The sequence below is a fragment of the Apteryx mantelli genome, chromosome 2 (genome assembly GCF_036417845.1).
Source record: "Apteryx mantelli isolate bAptMan1 chromosome 2, bAptMan1.hap1, whole genome shotgun sequence".
NCBI lineage: Eukaryota > Metazoa > Chordata > Aves > Apterygiformes > Apterygidae > Apteryx > Apteryx mantelli.
In genome coordinates this window covers 80,982,614-81,006,229 of record NC_089979.1, presented here as the reverse complement: position 1 = coordinate 81,006,229, position 23,616 = coordinate 80,982,614, and the positions used below count along the sequence as shown (strand labels likewise).

The window sequence follows — 23,616 nt, the reverse complement described above, 5'->3', positions numbered from 1 at the left end:
TAGGTGTTAAAAGATTCCTAAACTAGAGGTAATTTTGAAAATCTCACACTGCATGCACCCTCCACCATGTTATGCTGAAAACACATCATGTCAGAAATGTAAGAGAAGATAAATGTGATTCTGCACTATAACAGAGAGAGAGAGAGAGAGAGAGAGAGAGAGAGAAACTGTGTTTAGACACTTGTTAACAGACTACAGTTAGTCTTAAAATTCTCTCAGGGCTTACCTTGTGCAGTTCTAGCAGCTTCTTCAACACCATTGTCCTATTCTGATATACAGTCCCAGAGCAGATAAGGCTATTGTAAAGAGTTGGGATGTCCCAAGAAAGTAAATTGCTGCACTAATTCTTTTACATTTGTTATTTGTATTATAGTAATGAGAACAAGGCTAGATCATATAGGTTTGAAACTATTTCAGGATAATCCTCTCTGTATTTTAACACTTCCACTTTTGAATGGAGCTCGGAAAGAGGTTGAGGGAGACATTATTTTTAATCCAAACTTTGTCAGCTTGCAGAAAACGATTCACAACAGTCAGTCTTTGAACAGAGAAAAAAAAAAATTTTCAATCTAAATAAGTTTACACAATGAGTCTATATCCCCTGTGAGGACTTTATTCTTTGTAACTATTTCCCAGAAATGTGTGTAGTGTTTCTCTATTACTGATGCAGGTAGGTTTTACCACCAAAAAAACCCCCCAAAAACTCAAAACAAACAAGACATAATGTACAAAGAAATGGCGATAGCGATAGACAATGGTCAAAAGAATCCCTTGGGGAAAAAAATGTGCAATACACCTTATTGATGTTTCCACATGCATTTCAAGTTTCAGCTTCAGTTCAGTTTTGGTGAATGATGTTTTTTGCAGTGAAACAGAGGCCTGAGACTGCGAGTAGTACCCCTGAGGGAGGTCATGGTGGAGGTTTGTACATAAGATGTGTGCTTTGCATTGAGATTCAGGAAAGCAATATTCCTCAAAGTCTGATCCAAAGCCAATGGGGACTCTTTCTACTAACTTCAGTTAGGATCAAGTTTGCATTTGAAAGTAAAAAGTTATTTCAAGTAAGGGGGAGAAAAATGCAATTTTTGACTCAGAATTCCAAATCTGTACTTGTTAGAGTTTATACCTGTTAGGGTTATCTCTGCACGTAGCTGGATGCATGTATTTTGTTGAGTTAGTGAGAATGCAATCTGCCTTCAATTATGATATAGTAAGTATGGACTGGCAGTATTTGCCTTGCAATTTCATGGATTATTACAGTCTTTCTTTGTTGCAAGTAATCTTTTTCATATCTAATTTGCCATTTAGATAGTCTGAAACTTTTGTCTTCTTCCTCATCCCAGTTACTTAAGCTATTTTGCCAAGACTAAAGAAAATTCAATATATATGTGTATATTTGCTATGGATAAATTCCCCAATGACAATGGATTATTCAGTTACTAATGGGTATCCACTAGACATCTTAGTAAGATAATTAAAGTACTCTGTCTCATAATCAATGAATTGATTAATCATTGTACCTTTTTTTCCAAAGGTAGTAACTTAATTTAGATTTCTGTACAGATTCTTCAAAATAATTGCCTTTTTACTACTATTTCACAAAAAGTTTCTTGGAAATGTTGAAATTTCCATGTCTTATTCACTAAATTTACTGAAAACAGAAGTTGTGACAGGCATTCAAAGCAGGGAAATGATTTGCTTATTTTAAAGTTATTTCATATATGCTACAACAAAATTGTAGATATGATTTTCTAAATAATAATCCAGTGCACTGTCAATGGGAAAATCTGAACCCTGCAGAGGTCTGAAAGGCATGGTGGAGTAACTACCTCCATTTATGTCACAAGAAGCAAAGTAATCTATATACTTTTATTATTTTATTCTGCTTTAGCAAAGCAATTAACCACATGCTTTAAGCATGTACTTAGGAGTTTTTGATCTTCCAGTATAGATATGTTGATATTTGGTGTCTTAAAATGAACATCAAAAATGAATGGTTTTGTGTCTTTAGCTTATGTAAATATCATGCATAAGAGGTAGAGTGTGAGTAGTACACAGGTACATGCACATTTATGTATTCTGTACATACAAAGTCTATATACAGTGTTCATCCCTATTCTGAAACCAATTAAAGGAGAACCTTAATTTAGTTCATTCAGATATATTCAGCCGTTGAAATGGCCTGAGATACTGTGGTGTGCAATAATAATACTTTGTTATTTTCTACAGCAAAGAACATGAATGAGGAGAAGATATCCTGGAAACTCTGAACTTTTTTATGGGTATGTCAACATTTTTCTTTTTAGCAGTGGCTACATAATTTAATGCATATAAATCAAAGCTTGCTGTCCATAACTGTGTACGAGTACCTTTAATCTGTTATTAGGCTTTTGTGTATGTACAAACATTACATGAAATGAATAGATAGGTGTAGGGCTAATAGGGATAGTGTAATTTAAAGTGATATTTAACTACATAAGAACTTTGTGTGTTGTCTGGAGTCAGAGAAAGGTTTGAAATCATTTTGGTGGTTAAATGACTCTCTGTTGTTATTGCAACAAGTGGTGGACATTGTTGGGAATTGATCTTTATGCTTTATGACTATGTTTTAAAGCAGGGCAATCCTTACCTCTGTATAAATCCCTGCACAACCTTCCTGCCTTCCTTATCTGATTGCCTGTGACCTTGTAAAATAAAGCAAATGTCACCATAATCATGGTTCTCTAAATGCTACCATGCATGTGCTGTTTGGGGGACATGGGAAGAGATTCCTTATCCCAGGAGCTTGATTCAGAGAATGTAGAATCAAATTCTAATTTCCAGACAAGTTGAAATGACTTGCTAATAATAGAAATTAATTATAAGTTAGAAAGACTCTCAAGGCTGGTGTCAGACACGCTGAACAAGAGAGAAAGGGAAAAGGGGAAAATGAAGCAAGAAAGACCTTCAAAGTAATAACCTCCATCTCTCTGTGTAGCTTCAAATACTAGATCTAGAGTTTCCACTTGTGACTTCCTTTTGGGTATAAGACAAAATCCTCCTCCAACAAAGAACTTGTGATTTCCTTTTACTTTGAATCAAAATAAGATTTTTACAAGAATTACTCATACTTCAGGATAAGCATGTGTTGCACTGGCTCTGGAGAGACATATTAAAAATGTCTTGACTGTTGGGAGAGAAATCCATGACTTGATTGTTCATTATATTTGATGTGTTATGGAAAATGAAGTAATTTATGAATGAGCATGAACATATGAGACATTATTGACTCATTACTATAGCATGGTTTACAGTATTTCATTTTTGTCCATCACAAAACATAAACAACATCAAGTAACTTAAATGACCAGTTGCATAATATTTGAGTGAATAAGCAGCTGAACTAAACAGTTCACATAAAGCCCAAAATTAAGAATACTTTTTCTAAATTTCATAACACATGCATTTGTTATGGAGAGTTTGTGAATAATTAAAGCACAATTTTGTCAAATTCTTACTAAGCAAATTTCTGTTTTATAGAACAATGATAACATAAAGAAAGTTTTAATAGTTAGAGTCATATTTTTAAATTTTGTCTGACAAACAGATTTTTTTCACCACATTGTTCAATGTGATGCCTTAGATCATTGCTTATTTCGTTAAAAATAGAGAAAGACATGAAACTTGAATTTAGAAACTCAGTTTGGCCATCAGTAGACAATTCAAGAGTTCCTCTGTAGAAAAGACTCTAGTCAGAGTCTTTTTAAGCTGAAGAATTCCTAAAACCAATTATTTTCCATTAAAAACACAGTTTGTACACAAGTATATATTCATATTTTGTGTTGATAAAATGAAAAATACAATAACTCAAAAATCTTTGATTTAGTAATGTATATTTTCATGGTTTTCAGCTCTTGTTTCTAAAAGATGGATAATGGAATTGAAACAAGTGAATTTATTAACAGGAACTGATAACCTGGCTGTAAATGCCAGGTTAGCTATTATTGATCTAAACAAATAATATTACAACATCCTCTAACAGAAAGGTATTTTTGACTGACTCCTATAAAATATTTTAATCATATTTCACTGCATATGAGTATTACAGAATTCTAAATATATGTAATCTATTTCTAATCTAAATACATGTAATCTAATCTAAGTATAGATTATGTAATCTACGCTTTAAAATGTATTTAGGAGTGGTAATGTCATGCTGGAAAAGCAGACTTAACAACTGAAAATTCCTGTGAAAAAATCAATTGAAATTTTTGTTTCAGAAAATCCAAATGAAATTTATTGTGCATAAAACATTAGGTTGTACTTAAAAAGATGCGTTGCTAGCCCTGGCACTGTCTTCCCTGATCTCCGTTGTGGCATTTCACTTCACGGTACCTTGTTAAAGTGGGGGTAATCAAATTGTTCAACTCTGTGAAGTACTTTGTAGTCTTCTCAAGGACTAAGTATTTTTTGCCCTCTGAGACTTCCTAGGCAGCTGAAGCATTTCATTGGTGCAGTAATTTGGGTTCTTTCCATCCCCTGTTCCCTTCTATTGATGAAGTTTCCTCATAGAATTAAGCATCATGGTATTTTTCTGTAGAGGAGCTGTTATGATGCACTGTACTTTAACTACTCCAGATTAATTGTATGGTATATTTTCTTCCATGTTGTTTTATATCTGATAGATTGTCTCTGATCTGGACACACATGAGACCTCATTTATAATACAGTGTAAGATTCTGGTCACTCATTTTTGAGAAAAAACAAATGCAGAGTAAAAGAAGTGCAGAAAAGGGATATAAGATACTCAGGGAAATAGCCAATTAGATAAAAGATGACTCTTCCAGACAAAATGAGAAGAGTTGTTTTTATTTTTTACTTAAGCCTAGCAAAATAAATTTGGAAAGAGAAATGACTGCTATCTCCAAATGCTACAGTGTGTGATCATCAGAGAGAGAGAGGAGCTATTTGAATAAAAGGCTAAATTGACAGAAGAGCAAATAGGTATGCATACTGAGCCTGTGGAAATATATTTGTGGGGAACTAGTCGTGGGGAAAGTAATGTAGCCGGCTTTTAAGACGGGGCTATTTAGGTAAGTTATTAAAAAGATAATATGGTCATCCTCAGTACAAGAGAAGTGGATTCAAAGACTGATGAGGCTCCTTCCACTTGTATGTCCTTACCTTGAAATGAATTTCAAACTACCAAACTTTCCTGCTAGATGGAAGTTATGTTTTTCAAGTAGTTCTAGTGCAAATAGTTTTCTTTAAGATATGGCTCTTTTGAATGAAGTGGTTTCCTCTTTAATTGCAGATAGAATTTTCCAAACAGGTGGCTTTGTGTAGAGAAAAGTCTCAGATTTCAAACTTTTGCCATTTAAAAAAAAATTACCTAATTTAAAATTTTAGGGGAAAATTAAGTAAATGATCAGTATCTTTTCAAATAACAAATTGGAAATATTTTGCAAAAAGTTGCAAAGGGATCACAGATGAACGAAGAGATTAGCGAACAGCTTAATGTAGAAGAAAAGCTAGAATACCTGGCTGTGTTTTGGTACATAAAAGTAAGTTAAATCCACCACACAAGTCATTGGTTGTGAATTATTCACTCTGTTCTACTGGCTGCGGGGTACTTAATTACAAGGGGCTAAGGATTACTTAGAGGTCTTGTAATGCATGTGCATGACTGCCAAGACCACTAATGAAAGTTGCATGCCATTGCTAAAAGAATAGTGTACACTTCAGTAATTACACGTGTACTCTAACTGCAGATGCAAAAGTAATTATCATAAACTGGTACTCTGCATACTGGAATGTTGTATTGGCTCAATATTTTATCTCTCACTTCCGCAGACCAGCAGGACTCGATATGTAGTTAGCTCTCTCGTGAAGTAAGATTAAAGGTCCCCAAGTAGCTTCCTTTTGTTCCTAGAAAAACAAAATCTATATGAATAGCACCACAGGGAGTGCTACGTTCATTATTTCAGTAGAGAAGAGTGTGTTATAGGCCAGTAATGAAGTACATTTGTAGAATTTCGAGGGACAGTTATATAACACTTGGGTTTAGCTATTCTTGTTTGTCATGCTTTCATGATCACTAGAATTTATACAGTATAGAGAGGAAACTTAAATTTGGAGGTTTATTCATGGTCTCCTCCTGAAATTTTGATAATGGTGAAGCCTTGAGACTATGACCTTGCAAAGAGATGAACAAATAAAAAATACAGAAGGAACAAAATCGCCTGTGAACCAGGGATATCATTGGATATCCAGCAGGGCTATGAACTTCAGAAGCAGATTACTCCTTGCTGTAATCTAGTTTTAATTTGTGGCTTTTGATGATGGCAGTGCTCCAAACCTGGAAGAACCATTGCAGAACTTCAGTATTTCTCCAATACAAAATGTGAAAGTCTATCAGGCTGAACATTTTCAAAGATATTTGGTCCTGCTATCTGGTCACACATGATTAATGTGTTTCCCCTTTATACATTTGTTAGCACTTTTAGACCATTCCTACTGTGTAGAGCTAGCTTGTCTTTTTTCCTTTCATTCTGTTCTTTCTATACTGTCTTGGATCTCAGATTAACCCTTGACTTTTCTCAACTCTATACATTCTTGCTGTTCAGCTAAGCTGGTTTTTTATTTGAAAACTATGAAAAGTCATTTAAAAATCCACTTCAGATGCATGCAATAATCATCAAAATTAATGCTTCACATTATTCTTTTAAATTCATGAGGTAGACTGGAGAAATTTGCTTTTTTGAGTTAGTGAAATTGAATATTTGCAATTTATTTAGTCTTGTTTTTCAATCTGGTTGTTATTTTGCATCCTCTTATGGACTGTAATTTGGGCTTTGAACATCTTAGTCACATGGTATATTTTTACAGGCAAGGAAGTTAGGACAACCACTTTAGAAGGATAATGATGTACGGTTAGGCCTTGTCTTGTAAAACCCTACATATATGTGAACAACTTTAAACATAAAGAAACACAGTAGTCCCATTTGTTACATAACACAGTCTTGGGGCAATGTGGCCTTCATCATAATGTGAATATATTTAAATTTATATCTAAACTTAATTATTAAAAAGTGATGGCTCAAAGATACCCTAGTATATCTTCACGAGGCTTTTCCCTGTCAGTGAAGTTTCTTGAGGTTCAACACATTTTGGAGTTTTATTTTCTAATTGGGAACCAGTGGCTAATTTTTGTCTCCATGTACAATTTTCTTCCTCTGTCAACCCTTAAACATAAGCCTTGTCATGTTTTTAAATGCAGTTTTAGATTTTTATTTTTGATAACTCTAATAAACTCAAACAGTTCCATTTATCTGTTTAGTAAAGATCCTTATGAAATAAGGATGAAATCCTCAGGCAAGAGTTAGTCCTCCCATTGACATTTTCCTCATAGTATTTTGGATTCTTTCTCTTTTGCAACATTGTCATGTACCGCTATGACTGAGCGCAGGTGTTCAGTTTATAATTCATTAGACCTTCCCTAGTGACTCATGAAAGAGTCCAGTCCCTGTTTTCAGTTTTTCAGCCACTGTGCCTATGTAAAACTTCACTGCTGCCTGTGCACCACCACTCTTTTGCTTGTACTACTCTTGATTGCAGATAATTGCAAAAAGATTTTCTCTCTCCTTGACATTTCCAGATTATGGGCATTGCCTGCATCTGTGCAAGTTGCCGCATATTTCCTTCCCTTTTCTCTGCATCCTCTTGCAGTTTTCATTCCTCTACGTATTTACTGTTTACCACTTTCTTCTCCTGCTGGTGAGCTGGTTAACTGTAGCTACATCTTATTTGCCTTTTCATCTTTCTGTCCTGAGTAATTTTTGTAACTTAGCAAAACCTGTTAGTCCTAAGTCTAAGCCCCTATGTTTCATCAGTCTCTTCTGTCACTGTGGATTTTTGGATCAACATCTGATTTCTGGTGACTTGGTCTGTCAAAGTACTGCAGTTACATTTCCAACCTCTTAATCTCAAGTTAGTAACAAAAAAAAAAAAGTCAAAGAATTCTTTCTTTTGCAGTCCCATCTAAAACTTTTAAAGTTTCACTATTCATGAAACTTTAATAGTCCTCAAACTCTTTCACTACATTTTTGTAACTCATCTTCTCAACCTGACTTATTTGCCTGTTATTAAAAATGTGATTACCATCGCACTCTGCAGTAATCAGGAAAAATAACGTATTTTGTGGCTTTTTTCTCATTAAATCCAGTTAGTCTCCCTATACATCACATTTTTCTTCAATATTTTCTGATTGCCCAAGAACCAAATTCATGAAGGTATAGTTGTTGTTCTGTCTCTCTTATTTCGTCTCTCATTCCCAAATGTCCTTTGTCTTGCTCTTAATTTCTTTGCCAGCTTTCTCCATCCCAACTTCCATTTCTGGTCCTGTGCCCTTTCAGGACCTTTAAGAAAGAGATGCTTGATTTACATACCATTGCATTTTCCCCTTTCTTAATAACTCTAACAATGTGCATGTGGAGCCATCTGGGAAGAGAGCTGTAAGCTTTTTTCTCTTTCTGGTCTGGTGTAACCAGCTCAGGTGGGATCACCATGCTCTCAGATGTGCAGTTCTTAAAGGGTGAAAAGGTATTCTGTATGCTATAGATACCTAAGAAAATCCTTGTATGTTTAAAGTTACATAGCTGTTTTGCTGAACTGAAGTCAACTGCAACTTTGTCTAACCTCAAACATAGGAATTCCCATACTGAGACCTTCCAAGCACTCCGGAGCCACATCTGGGGAGGAAGTCTTTCTTAAGAAGACACTTAATGACAAAGCCCAGAGAGGAATCCTAGCGCTGTGCAAAATACTGAACAGAAAAATTCTAGCAAACGGTTGTTGCCTTGGGTGAGAAAACAACAGAGGAACGTAAACCAGGTGGTTGGTGTGCGTGTCTGAATAAAGTGCCTACCTGTAACAGGAACTTTTAAAGTATCCTATTCACATCAAATACTAAAATGAGGGTGGGGTGTTTTTTTTTTGTAATGGTTTGCATGATTATTTACAGTCTGATCACAAGCAGATTCATTACCACCAAGATTTAGCCAAATAAAATAAATTAACCTGTTACAAGTGATGAAACACTATAATTAGCTGTGTCTGAAATACAAAAAGAGAGAGTACATTTAGTTTACCTAATAGCAGTTTAAGTGACTACAAGAAGTGATTCTTCTACATGGTACATGTAACCAAGAGAAATTACATCAAGCTGAGTCACAGATTAGCTATGTTGAGGGAATGGATTAGCTCAGACTGTTAACATCAGGTCAGGCAGTTTTATGTAGCTAGTGCAAAACCATACAAATGCATATCTGTTATGGGACTGTGCCAGATTTTTTTCCCTCACAACAATATGAAACTATATGTGACGTTCACTTATAAAATAGCTTATTTACAGAACTGAGAGGACGAAGTGAGCAGTGTACGAAAATAAGTTTTTTTGCTAGAAATTAACAGGCCATGAGCATAAAAAGGAAAAGTATGTTTGTATAAATAACAAACAATCAAAATTCACTGCTGTTAGTTATTAATGAAATAAGATGATTTGACTTTGCCAAGGATTTCATATTTGTATAAATATAAATAGCATCTGTTCTTACATTAGTAAACAATATCAGGAGGTGTTATTTCCTGATTTTAACCACATAAACACATTGCCATCTGGATAGTGTATAGTTAAAATTTCGGGACTGAGGAGTTTTATTCCAGATATTCTGTCAGGTTGCTTGTTTTTAATGACAGAATTAATTCTTTATGTCATTATTTTTAAAGGGATGAAAAGTGTTTCCACACTGAACAAGCCACGCAATGGAAACAGTATCTTCCCTGCAGAACTATGCCTATGGAAAACTATAAATGCATCAGCAATATAAGTATATGAGTAAAAGGCTTTTAACAGTAGTGACAGTGTAGGCAGAGTTAAGGCAAGAATAAACATCTTTTATTTAAGCGTCTTCTGAAGTGACACTGTATACACTGTAGTTGGGGGCACGGGACTACAATTTATAAGCCATTCTTCTGCTTAGCAAAAATCCTTGGATATCCAAAGCTGAACAGAGAATGAAGTAAGCCCAAATCATGAGAAGGAGAGAAGCTGAAGGTGAGGGCCCATATTTTCAACCTTTTTCCAATCTAGAATTTAGGTATGCTTTGTAAATTGTTTAATTTTTAGTTATTAAAAAAAAAAAGAGAGAGAGAAAAGAAGAAAGTATTATTCGTTCATGAACCTATCCATTAAAATGAATAAGAATTTTGCTTAATTAAAGCAAGAAGCTTTGGTGACCCTCCGACCTCTTCCTTTTTCTTCTTCCAAGATACATCAGATGGGAGGGAGACTAATGCTGACATACTGACTTCCACTTAAAGCTCAGTGCTGTCCATAAAAACAGTAAAGCTCTTAATGTCTTAGTTTTTGTTCTAGCCTTATATGAAAACTGGCATGTCCATACTTTGAGACTGCAGCAAATCATTGTGGATGGAACAGCATGAAATATGAAGTGCTTTACAAAGGCAAATACTAGCATTTTTGTTGTTTTGTTAAATCTTGCACTGAGATTCCTTTTTTTTTTTTTCATGAACCTTTGGGCATAAGTGACAATGTCACTTGCAGTTAGAACAGAGCACTTTGACATGGTTGACATCAAATTTACCTAATGTTGGATCAGCCTGGAAAGTGCACAAAGACTGGTATGTCTAAGAAAGACAGTGTGTGTGTGTGACTGTCGAGGAATATTATCCTATTCCCAGGGTACTTGTTACAGAGAGCTAATGTCAGAATGTCAACAAGGGAGCTTTTAAACCCTGGAATTACACAAAGATATAACTTAAAGTATTTCTAGGGATAGATTGTTCAAATGGATTATCCCCCATTTTTGTTTCTTTTGCTTTTTTTCCTTAGGCGTATTAGTTCCCTCAAGCTTTATAATTGGTTTGGAATTCAGATAAATGAAGTCAATTTGCCATACATAGCTTTATTAGAATAATCATTAAAATTCATTATTTTTTAACACACAAGGTATTTATTTATTTAAGATATGTCCACTGTGTAGCTCAATTTGGCTGACGTCAGCTGGTGATTCAGTGAAACAGTTCCAGGCAGGACTGTTGGTTCTATTAGCAAAAATTAATAGTCATATACAGAGAGGAATATGAAATGATATAGCAGAGGCAATCTGTATGTAACAGCATATTAAATACTGCTTGGAAAACAACAGTGAATAGATTATTTAAGTATGATGAAATAAATTTTTTATAAATGTTCAGAATAATCCCTCTTCCCCATATCTACATATTTATGAATATGGAATGTGCTTAAGTATCCTTGGTAGCAACAGTAAATGAGTGTTCAGATAACTCAAACGTATTTTTGTTGTTCTTGTTGCTTCAGGCTTCTTCTTTTCATATATTATATTTTGTCTTGAGTTAAGCTAGTTGGGTCCTGCATTTGGGGTGGGGGAGGGAAGAGGAAGTCTACATCAAAATAGAAGACCAACTTTTCTGAAATTTCCCTTGAAGTGGGAATTTTCACCAATAACTTATTTGAAACAATTAAAATGTTATATCTTAATAACATGGTGTTTTTTCATTTTTCAGAATGTTGCAAAAAAAAAAAATTAAAATACACCATACCTCTAACATATATATATATATATATATATATATAAATCTTATTAGCATTTGACTGAAATATGCTATCACCAAAAAAAATCAAAATGAAGCCATTTTAGTCTTTTTATTTGAACATAAGTCAACTGCCAGTATCAATTATTTTGTTTTTCTTTTCCAAATAATATTTACAAACATTATCATCAGCTCACAGGAATATGATTTTGATTCAGCTTCATCTTCTAGAAATGTTTGTGTTGAGATGTTTTAATTTATTTTGATCTGATTTGGTGGCATTCTCCTCACCTAACTTCAGACAGCAACTACAAGGATATCCACATTGTGGATTTCAAGTTGTGTAGGCTCACTGTAAAGTTGGGGGAAAATAATAGGTTTCTTTTGGGTGCAGTTAATCTCACCCAAATGTAGACATCTAAAATATGTTAAATGAACTGCATCTTAAAAACTACCTATTCTTCTATTAACTATAACAGAAGTCTGGACAACCAGCCCAGATTTAGATATCTCTGCTGTAGACATCTGACATCAGGTGAGAAGTCTCTTGTCTTCTGAGTCCATTTCCCACCCCTGGGACAACCCTGGGAGGAATACAAGAGCAATGTTCCCTCCCTTTTCTTCTCAGGATGGTTATCTCAGTCTTTTGTGGAAAATAAATAGCCGATAGGTTGTTGCAAGGGAACAGAGAGAATTGAGGGTGACCATCCCTGGAAAATATGATAACTAGATAATATAAAATCAAAGAAACATATGCCCAGAACAGATTAATTAGATGAAGTGAGCCTGTTTCTTAAAAGAACTGAACAGGACAAAAACTTAATTTTATTTGGATTTCTTAGTATTTTGTCTGAGGTTCACTAAATGTCTTACTACGAATGCTATTTGTACTATAATAAGAGATGTAAACTTAAAAAAATGTGGACAGAGTTGGTTTCTTACTCATAAGCTTATATGCTCCATGAACTAGTTTATCTAAATGATTATCAGTATAGTCTGGAAAGGAATGAGCTTTTTCTTTCATTACAGCCATTTACAAAACAAATGTGGAGTGATGAAGCAGCACCTACACACCAATTGTATTTTACAATGTTGATCATGAAAACTTCATTGTAATTAGAATGTAAGAAAATTTTTAAGATCATGGGTCTAATTTGGAACAATTCTACCAGCTGTAGAGATCCAGAACTCTGCCAAAATCTGTCACTTCTGATTTGGTCACTGTTTCCAATGGAGTTGTTCCTCATTCTATTCTTGTTTAGCTTTTGTTCTGAAATTTGGCTTCTTGCAGCCTGATAGCTCCATGCAAAATCTGCACATTTCAGCAGGTCTAGCACAGGATCATGCCTTTCCACATTCATTATGAAATGGGTGCAACTGAGGACATGAGGAAATGTCTTTTTTCTGGAGCAGTTAAAATGACACTGCCGAAGAATGGGAGGTATGGCTTAAGACAACTCCAGTTCAGCTGGTTCATATGGGACTTTATTGGTGGCTTCAGATCAAGTTGGCTGGCTGTGTACTGACCTGGAAGAGGCACACTCCTCTGTTCCAGGCTTTGCTCACTGTGCTGTAAGGGCAGCAATTTCCAATAGAAAGTGGTATCAGAAATCATTTTAGCCATTTGCAAGATGAACACATATCTAAAGCCTTTGAATTTTTTTATTGACTTCAACAATGAAACATATGGTACACCTTTTTACCAGGCTTTTTTTATTACCTTTGAATTACTTGTTCCTGCTTGCAAGCCTAAAACCCCAAAACAGGTTAGTCTGAATTTCTTCAGTTTCATTACAAAAGTTTTGTGCAGATCTAGCTAAAATCTTTGTTTTAGAACTATAATGATTAATGTCCTGAGCCAGAAAGATAAGAGACTGGAAAACTAAGAAACAAATAGGACAGAAAAATTGAATATACAATCCCCAGCCCCAAACCTGCTGAAAGAGTCTTCTTACAATTTGATGTTGACTCTCCTATTCTTCCTCCATTTTTTAAAACTTCAGAAACTTTATTTTCCCATCTACAGCAAATTCTTCCCTCAGTATCTCATATAATTTTTGTTTCAAGGAGGTTTTTTGCTTGTTTGTTTTCTATGTATTTTATTCCTAGCTCTTTGCCTTACATTTATAACATATTTGCAATAGCAGATTACCAACCATGATAGAATCCTTTAGAGTGATAAGTTAGAATTAGAATGTGAGCATCCTATTTCTAAACAGTTTTAATGCATTCTGACATCATATTTTGTCATATAATAACATGGATGTGGGAAAAATAAATGGACTTATACATTGGCTGAAGTGATAGCAAGATGCAAAAAAAGTTCAGTTTGGCTGAAATCTTACTTGTTTCACAACCAGTGTTTACTGACTCATAAAATGGTGTCAAGAAACAAGCAAAATGCCAGTGTATTGGATATGTGAGATGTCATACAAACTGAGGAAGTTACTCCAGTCTGAACTTCTTAGTCTTTAGTCGGATTAGACTGAATGCCAAAGAAAAATATATAATGGCTGCAGGTTGTTTTCAGATTAGAGAATGAAATTAGTTACATCACCTCTGCAATGAAACCAAAAGAAAGTATTATTGAAAGAGACAGTGACCCCCACCTTCTCCAGGTGTTAATCGTACACAGGTCTGCAGTAAGTGCGTAGGTCTATACTGAGGCTGCTAGCAGAAAGGTTGTGTTTTTCTATAGCTACCACAAGTTATTTGGGTACTGTGAATATTTGCTATAGGGATATAAGAAATACTGCAGGGAGGACTGGTGAATGTATTTGTTCAGTAGCTATAACATAACAATAGATGCCAATTCACTCAAAATACATTCTGTTATTTTTAATGACATTTAAAAAACCAAGAGTTTGCTTTGGCAGATAACATTTCCTTTATACTCAAACAGGAGAGTCAACCACTTTTAATAAAGATCAATGAAACAAAGTGTGCAAAATTTCAGGAAGAGGAGGAAACTTTCCATTAACTGATTAAAAGAATCATCCAGGATATAACAGACACGGTTAATTTTTCTCCTCTGCTTGAGAGGACATGAACCCTCCACTCCTGTCTTTAACCTTGCTGCTCTCTTCTTGCCTGAATTGGCAGCCGATTAGCTGGACTGAGCAGAGGTTGATCTCAGTCCTGCTGATGTACTTCCATTTGATTTGGACTATTTAAAAGCTAAGAATAGCCTCTTTAAAAGAGACTGCCTTCTGCAGTTTGATGTTGAAAGTACCTTCCTGGAAGGTCAGAGATCTTGGTTCCAGTGACTGTTCTAAATCAGGCTGAAAGTGTATCTGATCGGTCTTCTACCTCTTTGGAGAGTGCCCAACCACCAGGTTATACAGCAAGCAAACAGTCAAGGAATAACTTTAAATGCTGCACAGGAAAGGATTTAGCAAAAGATGCCTCTGTGAAAATAACCTATTGATATTAAAGTTAATAGGATTAAAGAAATGCTAATCCTCCTATCTGGCAGGAGGGGTGGCCCATGGATGAAATTTCAAAGCAAGAAGGGATTGTAGGAGAAGGCTAGTCAGAAGGAGGAATAAGGCTGCAATCCACTGAAGCATTACTGAAGAGAAAAATGGAAATTTGCCCAGAGTGAATAGAAAGGTTATAGAAAACAGATCTTCATGTCTATGGCCACCAGGGTGTACCATAGCAATTTTTATTTGGCAATTTATTTTTATTTACAATTGCTAAGTAGACCTAAGTAAGTTTTGTTAGCCTAGATGAGGTTAGATCAGACTGGCCATAGCAACGAAGAAGCTACATGCATTGTATGTGAATTACTGCATAAAGAAAAAGAGACCGAAGAAGGAGAATAGAAATAAATTCTGTGTATAGTATATGATAAGCGAGCTTTTTATTTACAGTATCTTGTTAATGAAAAAATACATCGCAATGTGTTTCCAACGCTTTCTGTGTCCCCTGAACTGGATAAAAAAGGAGCCTATAGATAGCAGCATAAGATAAATCTGATCTTTAAGGTACCTGCTGTATCAACTATAATTCATCCTGCTCAGTTAGCTTTGCAGTTATCAAGAAGGTTATTTTCCCAAGCTTGCCCTGTTGCTTGAATCATTTACTTACAAAACAATGTATTGATTTCCAATAAATTTGCCATTTGAATGAATTGGAAACATGCAACAATGACAACGTTTGCTTCCTTAGCTGTTTCAATGCTTTACATGTGCACATTTTCATTGTATTTATATATTAAAAAAGGAAAACTTCAGAGAGAGGATGATGATTTCAGAACAAGATGATGAATCGAGAAGGAAAAATGAGGGAAGAGGGACAAGGGCTTGTGGATAGGGAGAGATAAAAAAAAGGCATGATTTTAGTGTTGTGACATGGTGATTACAGCACAGTGTCAGCAAGGGCTATGTTTAAACCGCTCTGAAACCAGGGTCTTTGGAGAAGCCACCAGCACAGCCTGATCTGCCTCCTGCCTGCCTTTTCTCGGCACCATTGCCTTGCAGCTTGCTCCCGGCCTGCCCCCACGCTGGGAGTCCCGCACGCTCTCGACAGCGGTCCAGCCATTCCTGAGCCCCACATGCCGCCTTGCTCTGCGCCCTCCGCATCAGAGCTGCCTCCAACGGCTACTGTGAAGCGCAGGGAATTCATTCCTGCATCCCAGTTAATGGAGATATTCGAGGTCTCTAACAGCCTTGGGCTGATGCTTCTGGTTCACGCCTTGCGTGCAGGAGGTAGCTCCTTCCCCGGAGTTATTCTGGGAAAGGGCATGCCTGGCTTAGATTTCTGCTATTTTTCTAGTCCCTGCTTCTAACACCTTCAGTAGCTCACCTTGGTGTCACAGTATCCTCAGCAGTAGCAAATTAGGAAGGTGTTATTTGCTACTCACAGTTTACTCCTCCTTCAGGATATAGAGATCCTCCTAAGGGGACCACAAAAATGGTGGTCTTCACTCTGCTTTAAATCCTTTTTTTGCAGTCCAAGTCTGAACACTGGTAACTAGTCATAGCAGAGTTGGGATAAACAAGGAGACTGTAGTTAGTGAAAATTCTTCATGCAGAAAATTCAACAAATGCAATTCTACTGGTTAAGTTAATATTATTTTAATATAATTTCATAATGTTTAACATTTTGAAGTAGACAAATTAGTTGCCGTATTTAATATTCACACAAATATATTCATAAAGGTATTGCACTTATCTTTTCTGCTATGTAGAAAATAGGAAAAAATTATGTAAAGCAGCTCGGTAAGAAGAAAGCTGTTGTAGTTAAGGGTATTTCTTTTATTTTTTAATTTTTTTAATCAACTGTCAATTGTGCCCAGAACCAGAATCTGACTAAACTTTATTTGTGTGTGCATTTACTCTGTTGGTGATCTAGTCTTGTATGAAATTGTATTATTTTCTTCTTAAATTTCCTATCCCTGGAGCTTAGATAGATAGGGCCAAAATCTATGCCGTTAATGGCAATACTAATTTTGCTGTTAACAGCTACAATGTGTGATCTGGTTTCAAGAAGGATTACATGTACAGATCACACGTTACATATATAAGATAAGAGAGGTTCCTAAAGTTGTCTGGGGCCTTATTCTATTGTTTTCTTATACTGACAATGAGATGTAGACTACATTCTTCAAAATTTAGTTGAAATTCAGAATTTGATATTTATGCAATTTGTCTCCGTGTGTTCAGTTCCTTCACAGAAGCATTATGTTCTGTGGAAATAATAACGTGTAATTAGAGATTGCCATGTGAAGTATAGAAAAAAAAATCATAATTACATGGATCACTTCGGAGTTATAATTTCCTGAGATCTGAAGACTTTGCAAATTTACTATTTTTCAAGTCAATTTTTTTTAAAACATATTTTTATATTAACAAGGGTATAAAAAAATAAAAAAAATCAGATTAGGAAATCTAATCCAGTAAAAGGTCTAGAATATCTGTCTCAAGCAAGATAAAGAATACATACCTTCACTCACATCTTTAAAGGCTGCTAAAGCAAAACAAGTATCTATCATCAGTCTGTGTTTCTGAATACAAGTTTTGATCATTACCATTGAAGGTGTTTGTTCTTTCATTTGCAAAATAAATCTATCTTCCCTTTTGCTCAGAAAAATAGTTGAAATGTTTTGGTTAAAGCTAAGAATATTTTACCTTACTGCAGCAGGACATGAGAAATGCAGTCCAGCTACTTCATGGCCCTATTTTTATCAGTATTACAGAACTCCAAGATTGACTGTGTCTGTTTAGAGGTCATAACATCCAAGACAATCATATCCGAGAAAGACTAAGTATCCCCTTTACTAAGATCTAGAATGAAAACTTGGCCCAACCTAACTCAGCATAGTGGGTCAGATTCTGATTTTTGTGGACATTCTCTAGCAGGTATGATATCTCTGCTTTTTGTTAGAAATTAACCTTTCTAATACTTTAATTTTCCCTGTTATGCATGCCACAAACACAGTACATAAGATAGTAAAGAATGCGCTGTGCAGCCTTAGCATGAAAATAGAGAACTGTTGATATTACCTCTAGCACAGTGTTAGGTGGGAAAAGACAACATCTGCTTCTGAGCTCTCATTAACTGCATTTGCGCTTGTGCTCTGTATTTTTATGTATAGAGAAATGATAAGTGGCCTGTAATTGCAACCTGCTCTAAGCAAGCAAGTCAAATGGTAAGGTCAAAAACCTCATTTTTCCTTTGCTGCGGACATCCTCCAGGTAAACAGCAGAGCGGATTCTGATCGCTACATCAGTTTTCTTGCTACCTGACAGCCAAAAGCCCAACAACAGCTGTATCAGTACAGCGACAGAAGCTGGTGAATACTTCACAGGAAACAAGCAGCAAACTAAACCATTTCAGAGCTCATTCGCTGCTCATGGCTTACTAGAAGAATGTAGTGATGACAGCGATTAAAAAAGCCCAGATACTCAGTTTATTTCATATTTATTCTTTTATGCAAGCACAGGTCTCCCAGTCGTGCCAGCAGGTAGGAGATAAGACCAAGCAGAAGACATGGACAGAATGCAAATATCTGTGGTGCAAAGAGTTGTCCTCTTACCCCTTACTCAGCCTCACAGTGGCAGAGTGTTAGCAAAAACTTTATACCTGGGTTAAAAAAAACAGAAACAAAACAAAACCCAAAAATAAACAAAGCAGCATTAAGTTCCTATTTTTTCAAACTCAAACAGGGAGACCAGTTTCTGTGGGCACACTACCTCAATAACAGGAAGAGAAGTTACGATGCTCAATATAGGAACAGGCTGGAGATTGCTTAGAAAGCAAGGAGTCTTTGTGTAAATCAGTCTACTGAATTAGAGTAATTTTTCCTATTTTTTGCTTTTCCCAGCTTAGTCCTAGGTGCACCATAGGATGCTGGGTTGAACAATCCATATTTCTTCATAAGGACAGTTCATCTTCTGGACTTGGTCTGATGTTACCCACAAGTGCTGTTTTAGCTAGCCACCGTAGCAGGAGTTTGGAGAAGCTGAAAGTTTCTGCTGAGACGTCTGTTCCAGTTTCCCACTCACCATTTTGGTTTTTTTTAGATATTACTACTTCCCCTCAACTGTTATGTGTAGCAGGAGCTCCTCTGGAAATGGGAAAGGAATTCTGTAACTACAGCTAGGACAGCACATATTACTTTGTTGAAAGAAATCCCTTGTCAATACTGAGAAGTATGCTGTACTAAGAGTGGCAGAAGAGGGTGCCATGTGCATGTGGATACTACTTCATTTATGGAAAAATGACCATTTTTCTAAGACCACTTTTGGTATAGTATTGTTCTTTCACGTGCCTGTTTTGCAGTGATCATATATAAGATATTGCTTATCAACTGTCTGTTCTGCACAGTCTGTAATATTTAATATAATAAACTTTAGGCTGGTGACATTGATCCATGGTTGACTATGCACTTTAAAACTAAACACTTAGAATCAAATGTAGGGAAAGAAAAATGCTTTAAAAAAGAAAAGAAAACAAGCCTCAAATATGACAGGCAGACAAAATGATGGAGAGTGGCTCACATATTGAATTGCAAAGCATCACGCTCTTTCAAATATATATGTAATATATATTTGTGTGCATTATATATATGTGTGTGTGTATATATATATATACAGACGCGCACACACACACACACACACACACATATATATATTTAGTGTGAAAAATACGGGCTGTAATCTGAGGTAAGAGTCCTATGAGGCATAGCCACTTATTCTCTTTTAGTTATGATTTCATAATTCCTTAATTACAGACAAATCTTCCAAGCATTGTAAACTGACCTCTTCTTGGTTTTACGATAAAAAATTGCTTAATTAATTTATTTTTCTTTCTACAGACATGTTCACAGCTAGAGAAGGAGACAGAGCAAAAAGCAGTCTCTGCAGAGAAGTCCATGTGATGGTCAGGGTATAACGTTAAGGCACCTTTTTGCTTTCTGTCAGAGGAAGTGAAAGCATGAGTGGCTTTTAAACTCCCTAGACTACCAACCTTCCCTTTAGGTTTGAAAACCGAACCTGAATATGAGAATATTTTCTTTGTATAATTTTTCCCTTTGAGGGAGATTTTCAGAGATATTGCAGGATGAGATAAACCACTGATTCATCATCATCTTTTCTCAGAGTGTTTGTGGTTGTGTCTTCTGCAATGTTTGAAGGAAAGGCCTCTGGACCAAAAGTCAATGCTTCCAGCTAGAAGTTGGATGCTAGCATTATATTTTTGTGAAACCATGTTGAAACCAAGCTCATGTTGTATGTTAGCATTAGAATGTAACTGAGTAAGTTCACAGGGCAGTTCTTATTGCACTACTATGTACCTGCTCAGAAATATATACTTGTATTTGAGACCTGGAGTTTTTTGTGCCCATTTGATATCACCATATGGGCGTCTGTGTACAATGGCTAGAAAGATGATTTGAAATTTCAATAGAAAATATTTCTGTGATTAAATTCCATACAATATATTCCAACCCTACATTTAAAATATGTTCAAAAGTGACTATAATTATGAACCTTCAAGCATCAGAGTTCATCATAAAATGCTGACAGCTAACATAGCAATATGACATTTTAAGTGAAGTAATGAAGATGCTGCACTAGACACATGAAAAATAAGAGGGGAAGGAGAAATATCTATCTATGCCTCACCCTATAATATCAATTAACTTACTGTAAGAAACACCTGAGACTGAAAAAATAATACTTGTTCAATATTCCATAAGAAGTTTCTCTAGAGTCAGTTCAAATGAGTCCTGGAACTGTCTATTAAGCCCCTGTTTTTATATATGACAGCATCCTCATAATTAATGTGTTTATATTTTCTCACCTGCTTTTCATATTCTCTCCAAAATCCTAGATAAGCTCTTGGATTTTAATTTAAAAAAGTGGTCAAAGTTAAAATGGAAAGTTGAGTTACAGCTGAAACTTCAAAATGCAGACTTTAATATTAAACAGTGAATAGTAAGGAGGATAGTACTGGACTTTCAGAAATGGTCTTTTTTTTTTTTTTTTTTTTTTTTTTTGGTTGGTTCTTATTAAATATTTCTCCAAATGGCTTTGCAATGTGAGGAACCAGAAAAAATCGTGGTTAGGAATCTCAATTTTGGGACAAATATCAGTGAAAGAGAAAGTATTGCCAGTTGCAAAAACCTTATTTCTATCATATTTATTTCTCTTTCACTAAGTAAAGATCAGCAGTAAAATTCTTGCATGTGTATGTGTGTGTGTTTGTGTATATCAAAATGAAAGTATGTGTTGACCTTGATGGTTTTGGATCAGGCCTTACATAGGATTACAGTAAATTGCAAGTTTAATGAAGTCACAGAATCTAAAATTAGAAGATTGCTCAAGGAAAAGTATTGTAAGAAAATTTTGGCTACAAATTTCAACATCACTGGAAAATTAACATATAAATTAATAACAAAGCTACTGCCAGAAGCACTTATGAGGGCAGCTTGTTGAATTAGGCAGGAACACATAATTAGACATAGCTATTACCAAGGATATCTAGATTCAGCAGCACCTGAGAGGAATGGGAGCTTGTTTGCCCTCCTTATCTGGTATTCTTTAAAACCAAAGATAACTCCTACATGTAAGGCACAGTTACATTTAACTTAGAGCTGCAGGCTATGCTAAGAGCTATGATATGTACACTGAAGGGAGAAATGATGGCTTTACAGTTGAACAACATTTATTCAGAAAGAAGACCCCAAAACTGAAACTTAAAATCAGCAATGCTTGTAAACCACCGGGCAAAATGAAGATCTAAACTCAGATTCTGCACATCCCAAACATCAGGGGAATTCAGAGTCTGAACTTTGGGTAAGGCTTATCTCCAAATGATTATGAAAATATATTTTCCTTCCCTGAGTCATTTATGATGTCTTGAGATGAGAAAAGTAGCACATACTACTGCTGTCAGCATTATAAATATACTTCAGAAGGTATTCAACCTCTCCCACTATAGCTACTGTGATGCAGCCCTGCTATTCAAGGGTCCTGAGCTTGAATTGTCAGATGACAAATGCCAGAGAAGTCAGAGGTCTGAAGCAAAGCAGTGATGTAGCTGGAGATGAGGAAAGAAAAGATTCTGCTCACAAGAGCCACTAGTTACTTCTGCTTCTCTCCTCCAGTGATTAATTGTTTATACAAAGTGAATAGCTCTCACAGGAGAGGTGAAGCTAAGACTCACATGATACTTCAAGCAACCACCAGAGCTTCGGTGCTCCTGCTCTGCTAATGCAAGATTTCAGTTCTCAGCCTGCTTTATTTAAAGCAAAGTTTTAAACCTGAATTTCACAGTATATTGAGGCAAATGGTCTAATACTCACTTTTTTTCCCATAGAAATTGTTCCACTTTATTTAAATCTTTGGGTTAGAGTGTCAAAGTCAAAGAAAGAAGCCAATTGCCCTAACCATGAGGCTGCTAGCATGTTCTCTTGATTGTTCTTTCTCCGGTCTTAAAACAAAATTCCACCTGGCCTTGAAAATACATTTCCATATAAGTTTTAGCAAAATCGATATTTCCACAAAAAGTTAACCAGGTAAATCAGGATCTTCTGACTCAGAATAAAACAAAACCTTACCATGTGAACAAGTTACCCAAGCTTCTGATGAACAACTACTTTGAGAGGAGCACTGGTTGTAACCAGTGGAACTGTTGCAGTTTAACATTGCTGATTAGTTCAAAAATTGATTCATTGTCAATAGGTATGTGGATAAAACTTCAAAGTGAAGTGCATATATTGAAAAGGAAAAATCATTTACACTGAATCAAATATAAATGTTAATGCAATAGTCAAAATTTCAAAACAGACTCAGTCCCATCTCCCATTTAGTGCTTGCAATTAACTGTAATGACCACTTATTGCAGAAGAAACAAAACCAATGTAAAATTAGATTACCTTTTTTGCTTTGTTTTTCCACAATAGAATTACTCTGGATTTAAAATGATATGATAGAAACAAGAAATACTGTTGGTTTACTTGAGACTGTTCGCTTCAGGACTGGGAGTTCACTTTATTTCCCCTCAGTTTTATATTTGCATTTTTAAAGACAAGACTGTGGGTCTTCGTATAACCTTGACATATATCTTGGACTGCAATTGTCTCTGTAGTCTCACAGTTTAGTTTAGGACTTTTTCCTCTTTCATAACAGCTGTAGGTTACATGAGGTTTTTTTTTTATCTTTATTGTCTTTTCCCTCTTCACCTTCCTCATTCTGCAAATAGACCCTTTATTTCAAATACAAGTAGTAAAGCTTATTCAAGAATAATTCATATGATTCATCTTGCATAGTTTGGCAGGTGAATGTCACATTTATCAATGTCACAGGATATGAGGAACATCACAAATCCTTGTTAGCAGTAGGCTTTCAGTAATTGTTAAAAATGGTTATTTCTAACATTAACATGTGTTAATGCATTAAGTAAAGTACGTCAGAATATTTGAAAACTTCAGCTATGTTTTAAAAGTCAGCTGCTTACCTGGAGCTTTATCTATACTGATAAGAACCACATTGC

The 23,616-nt window shown here is 35.5% G+C and overlaps 1 long non-coding RNA gene across 1 annotated transcript in view; it reads left to right on the top strand.

Annotated features, from left to right (window-relative positions):
* LOC106482915 (uncharacterized) overlaps nt 1–23,616 on the top strand; it is a 115,767-nt gene that overhangs the window by 10,303 nt on the left and 81,848 nt on the right. The window contains exon 2 of the long non-coding RNA XR_010883587.1: nt 2,230–2,282. This is a non-coding gene — a long non-coding RNA (uncharacterized lncRNA). The remainder of the gene's footprint in view (nt 1–2,229; nt 2,283–23,616) is intronic.